Here is an 18,080-nt window from a genome sequence, read left to right on the forward strand (position 1 = left end):
TGGAAAGAGTAGATAACACAACCTAGTGGAACCTGGAAGTTGCTATTTTGTTCTGAATTATTTTTCTCTTTCCATTCTCCTCTCAGCTCTTTCTCTACCCTCACCCTTTCCTACTGTCCTTACACATTTTGTTCCCACACTTTTAATATAAACCTATCTTGATTTTAAAATTCCTCTCACACTCCAGTCTATTGGAGACAGCCTTATTCTTAATAAAAAATAAAGTGGAAAAAAGGATGCCTGTCTTTAAAAGTGTGCTGGTATCCTTGAAAGGGAAATAGTCATCACCTGCCCATGTGATGGGAATTAAACGGATGGTTGAGTTAGGAGCTGGACAGGAGTGGCTCGTCCATTACGTGAAGTAAGTGGTCTCAGAACACCTTTTTTGCCAGGGGTGCAGAGGCACCTCTGTAAATGCCCCTCGACCGCCACTTGAGGAGCGTCTCCTCAGCTCACAACAGCCCCAGCAGTCCGGTGGGAGCCTCAGCTTTCTTGCCTCACTGCTGGATAATCCTCTTCCCAAAGGGGCTGGGCCCTTGAGCCTCGCCTAGCCCCTCTCATTCCTGCTCCACCCGGCCACCAGGTGCGCAAGCAGAGCTGGTGCTCAATCGTTCTCCGCGTTCGATCCCTTCCCCATGACCGGCTCCCTTTCCCGATCCCCCAGCGCTCCACCCACCTCCTCTCCTCTCCTCAATCCGCGGGTGGGCCAAGGGGCGGAGCCGCCGTGCCTGGCCCGCTTCGGGTCCGGAGGCGTGTCTGAAGACTCCAGCGTGCGCACCAAAAGTCACCTCTTCTCCTGACTTTCTCTTCAGCCATTGGGACCAAGAGAGAGAGAGAGAGAGAGAGAGAGAGAGAGAGAGAGCCCCTCCGGCTGGAGGTATCTTCCACCTCCGCTCCCTCCTTTGCTTTTGCGCCTACCTTCAGAAAAGGTGGGCATCTCCACCTCTCTCTCTCTCTTGGTCCCAATGGCTGAGGAGAAAGTCAGGAGAAGAAGTGACTTTTGGTGCACATGCCGGGGTATTCAGGCATGCCTCCGGACCCAAAGCGGGCCAGGCAAGGGAGCAAGTGCGGCAAGTATAGTTACTGGGATGTATAGTTCACCTACAATTCAAAGAGCCTTCTGAACTCCACCAATGATGGAATTGAACCAAATATGGCACACAGAACTCCCACAACAAACAGAAAATATATATCAATGATTGGTTGGGGGGGGGGGGGCAAAATACTGTTTGCTTACCGTTGAAAATTACCTAGGGCTGCCTCTGGAGCTGGAGGAGGTGATCTTAGGACCTCTTCATACTTACCCTTTTTTGGTGGTGGTGGCAGAAGCTTACAACTTCAGCCACAGAGTCTGAAGGCTCCCATCACATAGAGAACTACTTCCAGAGCGACTCTGTGCTCAAGTTAAGAACTCCAACTAGGTTTTCACGGACAAGTGGAGATTCAAAACTTGATCTCTCAGAATGTTATTCCAACAGCACCACAAGGACTCACAAAAAGCTAGCCATATCTTTATTACTCACGCAGCTTTGACTGAAGATAAATCTCAAGGTCTGTGAATGGCCCACTGTCACTTATAAGATTTATGGCTGAGCAAGGATTTGAATGTTGGTCCCCACAGTGTTATTGCAATGTTGTGTCCTATCTAAGTAGCAGCCATCACATGATTACTCAAAGAATCCCTTATCTAAAATGCTTGGGACCAAGATGGTTTAGATTTCAGTTTTTTTTCTCCATTTTGAAATACCTTTCTTTGTATGTGTGTACAGGACCCGTCTAAACATGAAATTTATTGTATTGTCAAAGGCTTTCATGGCTGGAATCACTAGGTTCTTGTGGTTTTTTTTCGGGCTATAGGGCCATGTTCTAGAGGCATTTCTCCTGACGTTTCGCCTGCATCTATGGCAAGCATCCTCAGAGGTAGTGAGGTCTGTTGGAAATAGGACAATGGGTTTATATATCTGTGGAATGGCTGGGGTGAGTAAAGAGCTCTTCTCTGCTGGAGCTAGGTGTGAATGTTTCAACTGATCACCTTCATTAGCATTTGAAGGCCTGGCTGAGCCTGGGAAAATCTTTTGTTGAGAGGTGTTGAGATGTGCCTGGTTGTTTCCTCTCTGCTGTTGTGCTGTTGTAATTTTTGAGTTTTTTTAATACTGGTAGCCAGATTTTGTTCATTTTCATGGTTTCCTCCTTTTTGTTGAAATTGTCCACATGCTTGTGGATTTCAATGGCTTCTCTGTGTAGTCTGACATGGTGGTTGTTGGTGTGGTCCAGCATTTCTGTGTTCTCAAATAATACTCTGTGTCCAGGCTGGTTCATCAGGTGCTCTGCTATGGCTGATTTCTCTGGTTAAAGTAGTCTGCAGTGCCTTTCATGTTCTTTGATTCGTGTTTGGGCGCTGTATTTGGTGAAATTTATTTATGTTTGATAAACGCCTTATAACTTAGCCTATAAGTAATTTTATACTATGTTTTTTAATTGTGCATGAAACAAAGTTTGTGTACATGGAACCATCAGAAAGCAAGATGCCACTATCTCAGCCACCTATGTAATTTATATTATTTCAGAATTAATAATCTTGGATAAGGGATACTCAATTGGAACAAAAATGTCCCCCTCCTTCTCAACTTTCTTACAGATTAGCAGATACGGTAGCCTATGGGAAAATCTATTATTGTATTATTGCAGGACTCATGTGTAAGAGCCCACCCCCTTGTCCTTGATAACAAATGACAACGTAATGACATGCGATTGCCATCTACATTATCTTCATGTATTGTTTGTCAATATTTGACCAATCAATTAACTAGCGTGCCAAACCTTAGCATTCTATTCTACAACAATTAAGCATAGACGTTTGAAACAAGGCAGATCTTTGGAAAATAGCTGTGTTCCATTGATTCAGCTTTGTTGTTGTTGTTGGTGGTGGTGGTGGTGTTATCATTGTTTTTAGCTGGTCTAGCTGTATCCTGTATTTAGATTACTAAAAATGTTTTTCTGCCAAGGGGAAAAATACCATTCTGTTTAGCATAATTTGTTTTTATTTTTATTTTCAGTGGGAATAGCTTAGGAATTTTGTATTGTATTAGAACACCACCTTCTGGAATACTGGAAAACAAACACAATAGTAATATTATTATTATTTATTATTATTTCAGATATTTGTACCCCGCCCTTCTCAACCCCTGGGGGGGACTCAGGGTGGCTTCCAGTCAGCAACGATTTGATGCCTGTACAATGTATTCAATGTATATTGAATATCTAAAGGCATTTAATAGCTCTGGTTTTTTTCCTTTCTCAGTAGCAATTATGAAGAGGGAGACAGGCCTGAGCAGGACATGGACAATGGGGTATAAGGAATGGGTTTACCCCTTTCCATCTACAAAGCCTTCTAGCTAAATATTGCCCTATTTCAAACTGGGGCCTGTCAGTGGCATTGGCAGCACAGCAAGGCAGGAACAGATCAATCACAGCCACCTTAGGCTATAAACTACTTTATTTTACAGCTATATACATTAGAAACTACTTAACACTCAGCGCAGGCCCGTAGCCAGGATTTCATTTCGGGGGGGGGGGGGGGGCTAAAAAAATTTCAGGGGGGGTTTCGGGGGGGCTGAGTTTCGGGGGGGGGGCTGAGTCTGAGTGAAAGAGGGTCTACCCTAGCAAACCTTTTGTATCATTACCCCAATACCCCCATGCATATGGGATGTATTGAGTATGGTGATCAGATCATGATATGAATAAACATAACAGTTTAAATAATGCACCAGTAAGGCCTTTTCGCGAACCACCATGAGAATTTCGGGGGGGGGGGGGGCTGAAGCCCCCCGAGCCCCCCCCCCCGGCTACATGCCTGACTCAGCGCATTATAAACTTGCTTCTTTACCGTCCGATCATAACATTGTGAACTCACGAACTGCTATCAGTACTAGTCTACACCTCTTGCATTCCAAAGCGACATATGATGCATGATGCACGAGACTGTTCTATACACTTGATTTATGACCTCTCTAGGAATGCCGTTCCCTCCATGGTTCAGTTAACTCTTTCCACACAGGAATACATTACACTCGTCACATAGCTACTGCATTTTAAATATGCATACATACATGCATACTTTGAAATCTACATTATAAATTGCAAACAGCTTCAACAGGGCCCATGGAAGCTTTGCGGAGAACTGTGACTTGCTCTCTGTAACAGTATTGTAGCATGTTATTAAAGACCTCATCAGATGCAGAGAGAAGAGCGTCTTCTCCTCACTTCTCTGCCCTGCCAGAACAAAGTCCCCCTGAGCAACTTCTACAGGGATTCTGTAGGGCTTCGTTTTGGCAGCGGAGAGAAACGGAGCCCAGAGAGCTCCTGGAGGAGTCAGGAGTTTATCCCTACTTGTCATTGAAAATGCGAGGAGGTAGTGGGGAAAGCAGCAAGTGGGTATGCTATTTGCATACACATTTGCAAAGCAGAATGAAAAAGAAGATTAATTCATTTAAAGAGGTCTAGATTTTTTCAGTAATTCCATTGGTGGATTAGGCTCCAGTAGGGATCTACTGTGGAAGGTAAAAGTGATCTTTGCTTTCTCTTCTTTCTCAGATCACCCAATGATACTATTATTACCAACTTTTGTTGTTCATTCATTCAGTCGTCTCCGACTCTTCGTGACCTCATGGACCAGCCCACGCCAGAGCTCCCTGTCGGCCGTCACCACCCCCAGCTCCTTCAAGGTCAGTCCAGTCACTTCAAGGATGCCATCCATCCATCTTGCCCTTGGTCGGCCCCTCTTCCTTTTTCCTTCCACTTTCCCCAGCATAATTGTCTTCTCCAGGCTTTGCTGTCTCCTCATGATGTGGCCAAAGTACTTCAACTTTGTCTCTAGTATCCTTCCCTCCAGTGAGCAGTCGGGCTTTATTTCCTGGAGGATGGACTGGTTGGATCTTCTCGCAGTCCAAGGCACTCTCAGAACTTTCCTCCAACACCACAGCTCAAAAGCATCTATCTTCCTTCGCTCAGCCTTTCCTAAGGTCCACCAACTATGGAGTTAGAAAAAAACCACAGGGGCCATTCATTCCAACCCTGGTTTGCCATGCAAGAATGCACAGCCAAAACACTCCCAATTGGCCATCCAGCCTCTGTTTAAAAACTTCTAGAGAGACTCCATCATACTCCAACTCACATGAACCCTCTATTCCACTAAAGTTGTATTATTGGTGATAGTGGATGTATACCATGTTGAGCACTCCTGATATCATGCCTCTCTTTGGTAGTTCAGTTGTGTGGATTGGGCAATCCGTGGTCTCACAATGGTACTTTCACACACTCTCATAACTTCAACTTCCTGTACAGAGAGGGAGAAAGGAGGGGAAGCTCACCATTTGACATCACTTTACTGCTGGCATGAATCCAATCTAATCCAATAACCCAATAAGGTATAAAATACAGTACAACCCATAGAGAAGGAACTTCACATTTGCTACACATTCAGTTTACAGACTTCATTCAGGAATGTTGCCATTGAAAGGCAGCAGTTAAAATCTTGACAATTTAAAAGCGTAACGATTTTGTCTGGGTCACTGTGGTTTTTCAAGGAACCTATAACGTGTAGTAGCAAGCTAGATCTCAGTTCCTGATAAAGTGGGCAGTGCAGAAGAATATGTGGGATAGGGCCCAGCTGTCCTGTGCTCAGGGGCGGCTCAACCCATTACGCAAAGTAAGCATTTGCAGTATAGTTGATATTGCTCAGGAGCGCTCTTGAGGCGCTCTTGGGGGAAAATAGACCTTGACATATGCAAGTTGTAGTTACTGGATGTATAGTTCACCTACAATCAAAGAGCATTCTGAACTCCACCAATGATGGAATTGAACCAAATATGGCACACAGAACTCCCATGACGAACAGAAAATATATATCAGTGATTTGTTTGGGGGGGGGGGGGATACTGTTTGCTTACCGTTGAAAATTACATAGGGACAAAACCTCTTATTGCTCGGGAGGCCGTTGAGTCTTCCTCTATGGAGCGGAGATGGCATAATATTAAATCTAGCTAGCATGTAGGCTCTCCTGTAAGAGGGGTTAGTGAGCGCTGCAATGTAAAAGGCTGGGTTTCCCTGTATGAATGGAATTGCCATGTTCATAGGTGAACAGGATTTATTGGCCAAACTCAACAATTGGTTATAATCCCTTTCTAGCAGCCTCTTTTTGATAAGGGTAAAGATCTCAGTGAAAGTTAGCAAGTTCAAGAAGTCGCTATCATATCCCAATTCCCTGATCTTTGCTAGAATTGTTGAGCACCATTTTGAGTTATGGAGTTCGCTGGCATGTGGGCACAGAAGTGGAAGGAACCCACTGCACCCAGATATACGATGCGATGAGAGAACTGGGTAGAGGGGAGGTACACTGGTAGCAGGATATGCATGGTATCATATGGTAGTGCACTTGCAATGCCAGTTTGCCTGCTATGTGCGATAATAAACAATGTCAATCAAATCTTATAGTCAGGATGTTCTTCCTGTTTTGATGGAATCTTTTTTTCTGTCCCTACTGATTTGGGTCCTAGCCTTTGGAGCAGCGAAAAATAAGCTTGCTGCATCTTTGATATGGCATCCTTTCACCTCTTACCCTTTTCTTCTCCGGACTAAACATACCAAGCTCTCATTTGTGTATTAACTGTGAAATTGTGTAATGATACATTGGATTAGGATATTAGGAATGTTAACTGCTAGTGTGATGTAGTGGTTGCAGGGTCAGGATAAAACTTTGAGGGACCAGGGTTGTATCTTGCTTAGCCATAGGAAGCCACTGTATGACTGTAGGCAAGTCACAGCACCTCATCACACTGATGAGTCCCTCCCTTTCTCCTGTCCCATTTTGCCGGCAATCAACAAAGAAATGGAAGGCGCACATGGTGCATGGTGACTCACGGCGAGTTATGAGCCCCCCCCCCCTCTTTCCCCATCACATGGGGAAGGGTGGCAGAATCAGAGCAAGGCATATTGGCACCCTATTGTTTCCCCAATCAGACAGGGGGAAAGCATAAAACCACATGTAGCTCCAATGGAACTACCCAAAAGACGGGAGACTCATTGTGGTGGGGAAGCTTTTATGATGTCAACCAGTTTTCTTGGCAAACAAAACATTCTACTTTGCCTTTTAGCTCTGGAGGTGAAGATATGGGAGAAGTAGTATACAGTTTGGGGAAAGCCTGATTTCATGATACTTACGTTACATTATGACTTACATTTGATTGGTTTGTTCTTCTACTCTCTGGAGTTTCAATAAATAGACAAATAAGGACCTCATCTCATGAACGTGCTCTACGCGGGGTTGCCTTTGAAAACTGTTTGGAAACTTCAATTAGTCCAACGGGCGGCAGCCAGATTACTCACCGGAGTGTCATACAGGGAACATACCACCCCCCTGTTATGTCACCTCCACTGGCTGCCGATCCAGTTCCGAGCACAATTCAAAGTGCTGGTTTTGACCTACAAAACCCTATACGGCTCCGGCCCAGTGTACCTGTCCGAACGTATCTCCTTCTATGTCCCGCCTCGGAGTTTAAGATTTTCTGGGGAGGCCCTGCTCTTGGCCCCACCTTTATCACAAGTGAGACTGGTGGGGACGAGGGACAGGGCCTTCTCAGTGGTGGCCCCCCCGCCTGTGGAATTCACTCCCCGGGGAAATTAGGTCATCGACATCCCTCCTTTCCTTCAGAAGGAAGTTGAAAACATGGATATGGGACCAGGCCTTTGGGTAATCTGGCAGACTGAGAAGGTAATGACGACCAGAGTTTGGAAAGGATTATGATAATGCTGAATGGACTTACAGATTTTTAGAACTCGGTGAATGTTAGCCACTAGATTGGCTTTTCTTTTAGTTGTTATTGTATTAATTGATTGTTTTTAACTATTTGTGATTACTGCTGCTATGTATTTTACTTGTTGAATTGTTGGCATCGAATTGTGCCAGTTGTAAGCCGCCCTGAGTCCCCCCTAGGGGGTTGAGAAGGGCGGGGTAGAAGTACTCAAAATAAATAAAATGTCCTACCTCACTCCCTCCTGTCTTTCCCTGACTTCTGCGATGGCCAGCCATCCCAGGTCCTTATTGTGTTGATGCCCATATTTCCCCTGTTTTCTCTCACTCTTTTCCATTTGGGGTTGGGTAACACCTGAAGATGGGTTTAGAGCTCTGTTTCCATGTGCTTCGGAAATGGAGTTCCATGGAGTTCAACCAGAAGTGCACTTATGCCTTGTGATGGCCTCCGTAGGACTCCTCTGAAGCTCCATGTCCAAAATGCATGGAAACTGAACCTTAAACCCGAGATGAAGACCTAAGAGTAGGGAAAGAGGACATTGGATTTGAGATCCCACATAGTTAGCACCTCATTAAATACATCTAAGAATGGGCTGTTGAAGAATAATGGATAAAGAATAAAGTGTGATATGCTCTGTTCTTCTTGAAATAGAAACAGTAACTGGAAGAGAGCTGACATAAAATCTGGATGGAAGAAAAACCTGCTCTGCTTTTTGCATAGCCTAAATTTATTATTTATTATTTACAGTATTTATTAGGCCTGGGTAACAACGGAAAAATTTGTTTCTAAAATCGATTTGTTTTTTGGGGTTTTTTGCGTTTCGATATTTAAAAGAATTCCGAAATTTTTCTTTTAAAAAGTTCAATATTTACGAAATTTCGTAAATGTTAAAAAAATTACGAAACATTAATGAAACAAATATGAAACAATAACGAATCGATTCGTTAATGGCGGACGCGACCGCGCAATACGCTAAAAAACCTCCAAATGGGACAGGGGGAACTTCTGAAGCTTCCCTCTCCCTCTGTTGTTGATTGTTGGTGTGATATTATAATTTTTTTTCACTAATTAAACAAAAAAACAACTATAAAACTTACCCCAGACATGCGGAAATAATAACGAAACGACCTCAAACCGATAACGGAACGAATACATAACGAATCCGAAGCATTTACGAAACGAATTTAAAAATTCGTTTCGTTTTTAACTTGCTCCAGAATGGTTCGTTATCGCTTCGTTATAAAAAAAAATAACGAATTTTTAACGAATTATGAATTAACGAAACGAAACCGCCCAGCCCTAGTATTTATATATCACCTTTCTCACCCCTGGGGGGACTTAAAACAGCAATGAGAGTTATTGCTACAGTACATACAAGATCTTAACTTTTTTCCACTCATTACATTTTTCAGTCCCCAAAGGAAGGACAGTTAACTGCAGTGAAAGAGTTGTAGAGGGATTTCATTGGTTTTTCTCAATAAGTGAATCAAATAAAATGTCCGGATTCTAAGATTCACCATTTATCATTTACCCTTGGTACTGTGCCTTCCTACTGAATCCAATATATTTTCTGTTCAGATCACATGTAAGAAAGTCATTATGTTGATACATGTGGTTTGATCACAACAACAGCTTTAGCTACACTACATCCAAGTGTGCTGTTATTATAATATCCAGACTTCTATTTACAAGCACAACTTTGCCCACTGGGTTTGGCAGCATTCTAATCCTGAGATATTTGCCAAGCATTCCAATTCCAGTTCCCTCTCAGCCATGGGTAAGCTTTTCAAACATAATGTTGTAATCAGTTTCAGGAAGTAATTACATTCTAGATTTCTACAAAGAAGCTCTAGTAAAGAAAAAAAATAGTTACTACTATTTTGAAGGAGCCCCCGGTGGCACAGTGGGTTAAAGCACTGAGCTGCTGAGCTTGTTGATCGAAAGGTCACAGGTTCGATTCCGGGGAGCGGCGTGAGCTTCTGCTGTCAGCCCTATCTTCTGCCAACCTAGCAGTTCGAAAACATGCAAATGTGAGTAGATCAATAGGTACCGCTCCGGCGGGAAGGTAACGGCGCTGAATGCAGTCATGCCGGCCACATGACCTTGGAGGTGTCTACGGACAACGCTGGCTCTTCGGCTTAGAAATGGAGATGAGCACCACACCCCAGAGTCAGACATGACTGGACTTAATGTCAGGGGACTACCTTTACCTTACCGTACTATTTTATATCTCTTTGCAGACTCATATTTTTTAAAGAAAAGGTCAAAAACTCCTTTAGTAACTAGTCGTTTTGCTAAAATGTTTAATGAGACTCTGAGTGTCTCTAAACTGTTGAATTAATACATCTAGTCACCACTTTAACTGCCATGGCTCAATGCTATGGAATTCTCTGATTTGTAGTTTGGTAAGGTGCCAGTAGTCTTTGGGAAAGAAGGATAAAGACCTTGTAAAATTACAACTCCCATATTTCCATAGCATTGAGCCATAGCAGTTAAATTAGAATCATAGAGTCATAGAATCATAGAGTTGGAAGAGACCTCATGGGCCATCTAGTCCAACCCCCTGCCAAGAAGCAGGAATATTGCATTCAAATCACCCCTGACAGATGGCCATCCAGCCTCTGTTTAAAAGCGTCCAAAGAAGGAGTCTCCACCACACTCCGGGGCAGAGAGTTCCACTGCTGAATGGCTCTCACAGTCAGGAAGTTCTTCCTCATGTTCAAATGGAATCTCCTTTCTTGTAGTTTGAAGCCATTGTTCCATGTCCTAGTCTCCAGGGAAGCAGAAAACAAGTTGGCTCCCTCCTCCCTGTGACTTCCTCTCACATATTTATACATGGCTATCATATCTCCTCTCAGCCTTCTCTTCTTCAGGCTAAACATGCCCAGCTCTTTAAGCCACTCTTCATAGGGCTTGTTCTCCAGATCCTTGATCATTTTAGCCGCCCTACTCTGGACACATTCCAGCTTGTCAATATCTCTCTTCAATTGTGGTGCCCAGAATTGGACAGAATATTCCAGGTGTGGTCTAACCAAAGCAGAATAGAGGGGTAGCATGACTTCCCTAGATCTAGACACTACGCTCCTATTGATGCAGACCAAAATCCCATTGGCTTTTTCTGCCGCTATATGACATTATTGGCTCATGTTTAACTTGCTGTCCACGAGGACTCCAAGATCTTTTTCACACGTACTGCTCTCGAGCCAGGCATTGTCCCCCATTCTGTATCTTTGCATTTCATTTTTTTCTGCCTAACTGGATTATCTTGCATTTGTCACTGTTGAACTTCATTTTGTTAGATTTGGCCCATCTCTCTAATCTGTCAAGATCATTTTGAATTCTGCTCCTGTCTTCTGGAGTATTGGCTATCCCTCCCAATTTGGTATCATCTGCAAACTTAATGATCATGCCTTCTGACCCTTTATCTAAATCATTGACAGTAGTGTCAAACTGCATTGATTCTAAAGTGCAGATGCATCTCCTATAATTGTATCCTGAACCTGCAGGGAATTGCACCTTTTCCATAGGAAAGACATCTGAGACAGAAATATCAAGATAGGGTTTTTTCATAAGCAACCCCCTGGCCGCACTGTAATGTATACATGAGTGCATTCATGGCATGACAGCCAGAGTGGTTTGAGGGTGTATCTACACAGATTACATAATGTGAAGCTAGATGAAGGACGAGGTGCCTACAAAATGCACGTACCCCAATACTCACTCTGACACACATTTAGCCTGAAACAGCATAAGCCAGTTAACATGCTGTGGCCGACCAGAGTATAGGGGGAAGTATGTCTTTGTTGGTTCTCCTGGACATCTCGGCGGCTTTTGATACCATTGACCATGATATTCTTCTGGGGCAGCTCTCCAGAATAGGTCTTGGGGGAGTTTTGGAGCTCAGTGCCATCTGTATGCAGATGTACACACAACTCTATTACTCCTTTCCACCTAATTCCAAGGAATCTCACCAGATCCTAGACCAGTGCCTGGCTGTCGTGATGGACTGGATGAGAGCTAACAAGCTGAAAGTTAATCCAGACAAGACAGAGGTCCTCCTGGTCAGTCGTGAGGCTGATCAGGGTATACAGTGGCAACCTGTGCTGGACGGGGTTACACTCCCCCTGAGGACACAGGTCCGCAGTCTGGGAATCCTCCTGGACTCAGTGCTGACGCTTGAAGCTCAGGTGTTGGTGGTGGCCAGGAGGGTCTTCGCACAGTTAAAGCTGTATGCCAGCTGTAACCATACCTTGAAAAGCCTGACTTGGCCACAGTGGTCCATGCCTTAGTTACATCAAGATTGGGCAACTGTAATGCACTCTATGTGGGGCTGCCTTTGAAGATGGTTTGGAAACTGCAATTGGTCCAAAGATCTGCAGCTAGACTACTAACCGGAGCCAGCTATAGGGAGCACATGATACCCATACTAAAGCAGCTCCATTGGCTGCTGATAAGTTTCTGATCCCAATTCAAAGTACTAGTTATCACCTATAAAGCCCTAAACAGCTCGGGCCCTGCCTATCTTTGTGACCGCATCTCTCCCTGCCCGCCAATACGTGGATACTAAGATCTGTTGGGGAGGCCCTCCTCTTGGTTCTGCCACTGACACAAGCGCGGTTGGTGGGGGCAAGGGAGAGGGCTTTCTCAGCGGTGGCACCCCAGCTTTGGAACTCCCTCCCCAGAAGGGAGTTCCATTTCGTAGGGACTTGAAGACGTGCTTCTTCAATAATGTGTTTGAGAATATTTGGCCCCTAGTTGTCCTACGTAGTAGGCACACATCCTGCACTTTATCCCATGTCCTCTCTCCATTTTTGCAGCTTGCACTTACTTTATTCCAATGTTTACAGCATGGCCATGGTGCCAGTAATTTTCTGCCACAGTTAAAGGATCGCAGCTTGATTAAGTATGAATTGATGTGCATATGTATTATTGTATTTTATATTGTGTTCATTTTTATATTTGTTTTAAGGCACTTTGTGCCATCTGTAAGCTGTCCTAAGTCCCTTCAGGGAGATAGTGGTGGAATATAAGAATAAAGTTATTATTGAAGTTATTATATCCCATGCGAGGCTCAAAACTGGGATGGGAAAATTTGGAGTGCTTGTCAGGACAGAACACTTTAAAAAAACACTGAAACACCTATTACCAGAAGGTAAATAATTATTTCCCTGGGAGGAAAACTACATCATTTCCATAGGAACTCTCACTTTCCCCTCCTTTGTTTTCATTGCCTGTGCCCAGGGGCGGCTCAACCCATTACGCAAAGTATGCATTTGCAGTATAGTTGATTTTGCCCAGGGCGCTCTTGAGGCGCTCTTGGGGGAAAAAAGACCTTGACATATGTGAGTTGTAGTTACTCGGATGTATAGTTCACCTACAATCAAAGAGCATTCTGAATTCCACCAATGATGGAATTGAACCAAATATGGCACACAGAACTCCCATGACGAACAGAAAATATATATCAGTGATTGGTTGGGGGGGGGGGGGCAAAATACTGTTTGCTTACCATTGAAAATTACCTAGGGCCGTTTCTGCCTGTGCCTTGACATAGTCCACTGCTGATCTTGAATGGACAGGGTGATGCACATCAGCACAGTTCAGCAGACTGGTTAACAACAACAATAACAACAAAACATTCCTGGGTTTGGTTCCAATCTGCAATCAGAAGATGTTGCTGCCACTCTTCCAGCCTCAAACACATTCTTGAGAGCTTGGTGCAAGTGTTGCACAGCAAAATTGCTTTGTTTTAATCCACCTTCAAACTGCACTGTTATTTCAGTATAGCACCCTGAGTGTGTCAGACTATGGCTTTGGAGACCAGGTTTGAATCTCCACTTGGCCATGGAAGCCTACTGGGTGACCTAGAGCAAATCACACTCTCTTAGCCTTAGAAGAAGGCAAAGGCTACCTCCCTCTGAACAAATCTTGTCAAGAAAACCCTAAGCTAGGTTTGTCTTAGGATGCCATCTCCACTGTCTGCTAGTCTGCTACCAAGCACAATTCCAAGTGCTGGCTTTAGTCTATAAAGCCCTAAATGTTTCCAACCCAGTTTACCTGTCCGAACGCATCTCCCTCTATGATCCACCTTGGAAGTTAAGATCAGGGGAGGCCGTGCTCTCGATCTCACCACCTTTGCAAGCATGATTGGTGGGAATGCGGGACAAGGCCTTCTCAGAGGTGGCCCCTTATCTGTGGAATTCCCTCCCCAATGAAATCAGGTCAGTCCCCTCCCTTAAGTTTCAGGAAAAAACTTAAAACATGATTGTGGGCCCAACTATTCAACCAGTAATTGAAACAGTGCAATAATCATAACGGATAAATGGGAATGACAGTTGGACAAGCCTCGGACAACGATTTGGATTATGTGATTTTAATTGATGTTTTAATAATTAATGTTTAATTTTATGGATTTTAATTGTATTTGTCTATTTCTGTATTTATGTGTTGGCATCGAATTGCTGCCTAATGTAAGGCCACCCTGACTCCCCTTCTGGGTGAGAAGGGTGGGATATAAATGTGGGAAATAATGATGATGATAATGATGTCCATATGTAGAAATGAACATGCCAAACAGCAAAACGTTTGCATAAGCTAGACCAAAAAGATTTTTTCAAAGTATTTCCTCATTTTGTATTATATATTTATTACTTTTAGCTGAAGACAGCTATATTTTCAAATGAGTATCATTGTCTGAACCCAACTGCCGCCTCACCCAGAATACACCCACTGAAACAATGGGTTTTATAGAAGTGTTGACTTATCATTCACTGTTGATTCAGCAACTTGGGAGTAGCAATTGGATTTAGGTTTATGAGTGTTCTATCTTAGTGAAATACCATACAAAAGGCTTACTTATAAATAAAACATGTCCTGCTCAGTGATGCTGCAAAAGATGTGTGACTCACGCAAACCCCTGAGCTGCCGCATCTTGTCTACAGACCTTTTTATTTGGAAACGCGTAAGTATTTGCCTTGTGATTTCAGTCTAGATTGGACAGAAAATATATCAAAATCTACAGATAGATTTTCAGATTTGCAGAAATTGTGTCTAATTTCCAGTTATCTAACAGTTATTTCCAAATTGTTGGGGGAAATAATGAAAAGAAACTATATTATGCTGCTAATCAAACTACCTTAGATCTGGGAAGTATAAAGTTTGCTACCCATTGGCAATATTTGTGGTCAGTGCATTTCAACAGGTGGTTTCTACCCCAAATAACTGCCTATAAATGGGGCAGGACTTTATGTTTTTATAACATTTGGCATTGTTTAATGTAGATGCTTGAAATGCTTCTTCCTTATGATGTTTTCCCAGGTCTAGCACCTCCCTGAACAGATCTCATTGAGTTGGAGTTGGAGGCCGTCTTGTCTTAGACGGAGAGGAGGAGCAAGACGGAGACTATTGGGTCACAACCTCTAAATTAGATCTCATTGAGAACCTTAAGGTGATGCCAGGTCTTCAAAGAATTTCAGATTGAAGCTGTGAATGCTGCAGTGGTCAATGCTATCCGGTAGGTGGTTTCTACCTTGGATCATGTTCTATAAATGAGCAGTTGTTATATGGCAGAACTATGTAACTTCTCAGAACGCCCAGTTAGGGGAATGATATAAGAAGGAGCTGGAAGGGTCTTCACAGCTGAGAGGAGATATGATAGCCATGTATAAATATGTGAGAGGAAGCCACAGGGAGGAGGGAGCAAGCTTGTTTTCTGCTTCCTTGGAGACTAGGACGCGGAACAATGGCTTCAAACTACAAGAGAGGAGATTCCATCTGAACATTAGGAAGAACTTCCTGACTGTGAGAGCCGTTCAGCAGTGGAACTCTCTGCCCCGGAGTGTGGTGGAGGCTCCTTCTTTGGAAGCTTTTAAGCAGAGGCTGGATGGCCATCTGTCAGGGGTGATTTGAATGCAATATTCCTGCTTCTTGGCAGGGGGTTGGACTGGATGGCCCATGAGGTCTCTTCCAACTCTTTGATTCTATGATTCTATGATTCTATGATTCACATTTTAATATCTGACTAAAAGAAGAAAAAGAATTCTCCACTTGCTGATATTCTTTTTCCTCTGTAAACTCCTATCAAAGGAATAGAAGGCTTGCCCTTCTTATTTGGTTTGAATGGGGCATAATCTGTGATGTATGTTTAGGAGAAAATTCACCTAAGGCTATTGTTCAAAACCTTCACTTATTTCTGCCACAAATAATTAGAGATACAAATCAAGAGGAAAAGCCAGTTGCACATTTGTGACATAAATCCCATTTTCACCAAATGATCAAGCAAGAACGTTGTGATTGATGTTTTCTCCCCCAAAATGTCGCCTCCCCTTTGCTCTTTAAAAACGAATCTCTGGCCTTTGTTGTAAGAGTGTACAACTATGGAACATGTTATTTAACTTCTCAAAAGCAGATAATTTTCCCTGTTGTGTTTTCAGAATATTATGATTTTGAAGGTGTTTAGAAATTTGTGGAAAACATTGAAATGTTGCTTATTAGCAGGTCAATCCATCGGGAAATTCTCTTGTGTTTGTTTCACTGAAATGAAAAGGTTCCCTTTACTGTCCTCTTGCATTCGTTTCAGTTGTAAAAGAAATTCCTAGTGGATTGTATCCATGTTGAGATGAAATGTTGAGATGCTAATATTTATTTAAGAACATAATACAGGACGGGTTGTTGTAGGTTTTTCTGGGCAATATGGCCATGTTCTGGAGGCATTTTCTCCTGACCTCACTACCTCTGAGGATGCTTGCCATAGATGCAGGCAAAACATCAGGAGAAAATGCCTCCAGAACATGGCCATATAGCCCGGAAAAACATACAACAGCCCAGTGATTCCGGCCATGAAAGCCTTCAACAATACATAATACAGGACGACTCCCTTATGTATGTATGTGATACCCACGATTTCACTTACCACACTGGTCCTCTAGTGTGATTCCATGAGGCAAATCATACATTTCTTTCTTGGAAAGAAGATATCACTAGTGTTACCAGCAGAGGCGGTCCTAGGTAATTTTCAACGGTAAGCAAACAGTATTTTGGCACCCCCCCACCCCAACCAATCATTGATATATATATTTTCTGTTCGTCGTGGGAGTTCTGTGAGCCATATTTGGTTCAATTCCATCATTGGTGGAGTTCAGAATGCTCTTTGATTGTAGGTGAACTATACATCCCAGTAACTACAACTCACATATGTCAAGGTCTATTTTCCCCCAAGAGCACCTCAAGAGTGCCCCTGGGCAAAATCAACTATACTGCAAATATTTACTTTGCGTAATGGGTTGCTGAGGCTTCCTCCGGATTGCTAGGGCTGTTGTGAGCCGAGGGGACGCTCCTCAAGTGGCGGTCGAGGGGCATTTACAGAGGCGCCTCTGTGCCCCTGGCAAAAAAAAGTGTACTGCAACCACTTACTTTGAGTAATGGACGAGCCCCCCTGGTTACCAGTGACACTTACGTAACACATGTTTGGGTTATTTTTGAGGAGTCAGTTACAAGCATCAGTTGAGGAGGAAAGAAGCACTGAATCCATTGGCAGAGCACTATGCTTTGCTAGTGGAGCACACCGTGTTTGTTTAAGGGAGTCTATGATTATGTATTTGGGAAGTCTCTATTTCAAAATCCTTAACCATCAAAATTTCAGTAACTACTACATATACTCCTCTACATGTCTAGAAGCTTTAGTAAAACAAATAAATCTCCAAACATATCCTCAGGTTAATTTAAGTACAGTGCCTTATATAAAAAAAGGAACTATTGCCTCTCTAATAACCTCAACACACTTACCTTAAACTACGTTCTAGGATGCTTCCACCCTAACTTGGGGATGGAACCCCACACTGGCCATAACACGATGTTGTGTGACTTCTGGCAGATGCCCCACCCCATCCGGGGTGAAAGTGTCACCGGAGGCCTCACTCTCAACACAGGAGGCTTCCTGTATTGTGCTGGTCCCATTGAAGCCAGCACAGATCCTTGTGATGAGGAAAGTCTTGCTGAGCGGGAACTGCACGTGAAGTGACAGAGTTGCCCCACTGCCCCTCTCTTTTCTCCTGAAGCTAGGCAAAGCAGGACACTTTGCCTGGCCTTTCTGATGAGGGCATAGATAGAGTAGTGGAAACCCTTTTTAAATAATGGCTGGCCCCCATAGGCAGTGGTGACAGTTTTTCTTCTTTGCAGAATGACCCTCAGCTTATCCATGGGTCATGCAAAAATCCATCACTTTGGCCATCAAACCTTCCCTCAGCTTACACATGAGTTTGACTTATTCATGAA

General features: G+C 43.4%; 1 protein-coding gene across 1 annotated transcript in view; it reads left to right on the forward strand.

Moving 5' to 3' along the window:
- LOC132778449 (transmembrane protease serine 11E-like) overlaps positions 1-18,080 on the forward strand; it is a 92,354-nt gene that overhangs the window by 25,469 nt on the left and 48,805 nt on the right. Inside the window, exon 2 of the mRNA XM_060781399.2 lies at positions 15,126-15,321. The gene's annotated coding sequence lies outside the window, so the exon portion shown is untranslated. The remainder of the gene's footprint in view (positions 1-15,125; positions 15,322-18,080) is intronic.

The sequence above is a fragment of the Anolis sagrei genome, chromosome 6, assembly GCF_037176765.1.
Source record: "Anolis sagrei isolate rAnoSag1 chromosome 6, rAnoSag1.mat, whole genome shotgun sequence".
Classification (NCBI taxonomy): domain Eukaryota; kingdom Metazoa; phylum Chordata; class Lepidosauria; order Squamata; family Dactyloidae; genus Anolis; species Anolis sagrei.